This window comes from Rhopilema esculentum, chromosome 10 (assembly GCF_057945365.1).
Source record: "Rhopilema esculentum isolate cy_ngs chromosome 10, ASM5794536v1, whole genome shotgun sequence".
Lineage (NCBI taxonomy): Eukaryota > Metazoa > Cnidaria > Scyphozoa > Rhizostomeae > Rhizostomatidae > Rhopilema > Rhopilema esculentum.
The window spans coordinates 9254457-9257877 of NC_142824.1; the positions used below are offsets into that span (position 1 = coordinate 9254457).

At 36.6% G+C, this 3421-nt stretch overlaps 1 long non-coding RNA gene across 1 annotated transcript; it reads left to right on the forward strand.

The window, feature by feature from the left end:
* The first annotated feature begins 621 nt into the window (after positions 1 to 621).
* On the forward strand, positions 622 to 3081 carry LOC135694148 (uncharacterized). Its single transcript, XR_010517135.2, has 3 exons — positions 622 to 1731; positions 2224 to 2329; positions 2640 to 3081. It is a non-coding gene; the product is annotated as an uncharacterized LOC135694148 (long non-coding RNA).
* The last annotated feature ends 340 nt before the right edge of the window (positions 3082 to 3421 follow it).

The window sequence follows — 3421 nt, forward strand, 5'->3', positions numbered from 1 at the left end:
CAGGGACACTATGAAGTGCATTTGAAATATGAATCAGCTGTCGGAAAATTTTTCTTCTGGCACCCCTTGAATTCATTCGCCATGATGCCCCTGATTTTTTAGCTATACTTTTGGAACGTTTGATTGATCTTTCTCCACTCAAAAAGATTAGAATGGAATTCGTTACGTTATGGGGCCACTCAGACTTTGAGGCCCTGGGGCAATTTGCCCCCTCTCGGCGGCCCTGATTTTCGCAAGCAAAAATTCCAGAATGCTTGCTTCACACGAAAAAATTCAAGCGATAATGCGCATGTGCAATGAACTTGAAACGGGGGCTAGTGCATGTTTCTAGAAGACGGGCATGATTCACCTCCCGAACAATCTTGATAGCGGAATCACAAAGGAAATCCCCCTCGCCACATTTCTTATTTTGATGCAAATTTTCTTACGTCTCATTACGTCACATCACTTGCATGCAGAGATGCATGACAACAATAAACACCGGGGCAGGCGGATATCTCAATAAGCCAATCAAGGTTCTATTTTATGTCACATGAACACGCAGATGATGCTGATTGGTTTGAAAACCAGCTAAACAGGTTCTAAACCTGTTTGTCTAACAATGAAACGAAAGCTGCCAATTTGACGTGTATCGATTGTCGACCGAAGTAGATTCTCGAAAACTCTAGTGAAAGGAAGGAGAAAAGGAGAAACATTTAGTCGCTATCAAACCTTGGAAGAAGCCTTATTTACAGGAAGATAGTTTCAACGTTGTTTGAATAAGATACTAGAACGCAGAAATGTGTTGTGGACAAGAAAATATTATGATTGAAAACCAAAAGGACGTTCGAAAACTGTTATCCTCGGCGATCCGAAAGAAGAGATATAACAGGACCAGAAGACATCCGAGTATGTGCGTTGACGCTGTTCTGGCATCAACAATAAATTTATTAAAAAATAATGAATTAACGAAAAAAATTCTTGATTCGAAAGTTCTGAAAAGGGCGAGTACGTTTCCCACGGATAGGCTACGGAGAAAGAGAAGCAGATGGGACATGAAAACTCGGGAGAGCAAGGCTTACGACGAAGAATTAGAAAAACTCACAGGTATGGATTCTTTTTTTGAGAAACTTCGAGAAGTATCTCACAGAAATATCAAAGAACAAAGCGAGCAAATGCCAATGGATTGTGAAAACACAGTACTGGCATGTCCGTCTTGAAGAAGATTCTCGAATCCGGTCACAGCAATAGGTAAAAGGTTCCAGAATGCATGCTTATAGAACTGCAAAGGTTGTCCCAAGATCATTCAAGTATGGGGAAAATACATGGAAACACAAAAAAATTGTTCGAAGATGGGAAGGCACAATTTCAACCCTTTGTTATTGTGTGCCTTTATTTGGTTTTCAATATGGAGATGTGGCTTCGAGACTGCAACACAGGATGGAAGGAAGACGCGATGATGAATTACAATCGAAAAACTGTTAGCTTTCGGTGCGATAAAATCCAAAAATAGTTATCAAACGTCACCAGCTTTTATTGGGCAACAATTAAGTGTTTCGTTTTGGATTCCATTGAAGAATCTACAGTTGAAATAAAAAATTTGGTCAAAGTGTTTTCTAGAGATAATAATGATCTCTGACTTGAATTTTCAAACATTGTCTGTTACCTTTCAGTTGTTAACATTGAGTTTTGAGTACCACTGAATTTCGAAGAAGACATCTTGGCAAATGGAACGCACTTGTCAATTTGATGGTAAATAATAATAATCATTGACTCTCAACGTCTTTTTCTAAAATATTGTTTTTCAGATGTGTAGACCCACTCCACACTTGCCTAGATATTTTGTGAGGTTGATATATGGAACATAGGACCATTTCTCAAGGACTTACTAAGAGAGGAAAATAATGAAAGTACAACGATAAGTGTCTCTGTTTTTTCACCAACATCTTCAGTGTGTAGGTGTCACTGAGCAATGCTTGTCACTATATAGAATCTCCTGTAATTCAGTACTGTTTGTCAACAAGATTTTAGTTAAAATGTAACAATTTCAGAGGTTAAGAAAATGGTAGAATATGTAAAGGAAGCATGAAAAGCAACTCGTCCAGTTAACTAATTTGTATATATTATTGTTGAAAATTTGTCACAGGATGAATGTTTCTCTGTAGGATTAAAATTAGTCTAGAGGGTAAGAGTAAAGCTTGGTCTAAATACATTGAAAATAACCTTGGTTAATCTTACATGCAGTGCTGTTTATGGTTATCAAACCAAAGAAACAGTGGACTGGTGTTAGTCGATGTTTGCAGATGATCTGAGGAAGTACCTGCTGCTCCTTCTCACAGGATTTTATATGGTGAAACTTTGATGTTAACTACTGTCTCTGTATATTTGTGCATGCTACTTACCATTCTATGCTATATGTACATCATGGTAATTCCAGTTGAATTGTAAATAAGCAAAATATATATACTGGTGTTATGCAAAATAGATTTTTAACTTTATTTTCACAAAGTCTTACAGTACTTGATATTCTTGCAACTGTTTTTTTTCAATGTTTTGAGGAAATGCTAGACAGTTACTGATATACCACATTCATTTGAATTTTACCAATGAAAGCTACTTTTTGTTTCAACTAATGGTGACAATTACCATTGTACATCTAGTTTGAAATGAAGAACTCACATGGAACGAAGAAAGAATGATTATGGACCACTGTTGTCAGCGAAAGGTTTTCATTCCTGGTTTTTGGCTTTGGTCCAGCTATTAATCTACAGTTGTTTGTTGAGTTGGTATAGAATATCTGAACAAGTAAACCATTTCACTCTTTGAGAGTTGCATCAGTAGTCTGATTCATATCTTTGTAATTGTATTGAGATCTATAGCAATCTGATAGTGAATCTCCTTGTTGCTAAAACAATTTTGAAATGAAGTTATGATGCCACACTATTTGTCATCTGAAGATGTAATATCTGTGAAATTTCATTACTTTCTTGTCTTTGGATATTTTTTTAGCATGATAATGATTCAAGTTAGTATGCCGCTTTGGTGCATTGAATGCATTAAAAAGAACTTAAAACACAATCTGAATTAAGGTACTTTTGATTATTCTGTTTTATGTTTCTGAAAAGTGTTCTGTGGGCTTGCAAGGTTTATGGTATTGGTTATTTCATGCAGGAACGTGCAAGGCTGCCTAGCAGTTATGGGGATTGGGAAGTCTGTGTAAACCAAACCCTCTTCAATATATTTTGTTTGATCACACATTTCTTGAGAAATCAGACTCTGCATTTCACTTAATTGAATTTTTCATTTTCCAAACCTAACATAGGTGTATGTGCTGGAAGGTAACCTTTGTTTGCGAAGTTGGCAATGTAGACTGCAATTGCTTCTTCTCCGTGGTTTGTGAGGCATTAAGGCCAGAGGTTCATTGTTGTAATATGTTAAAGAT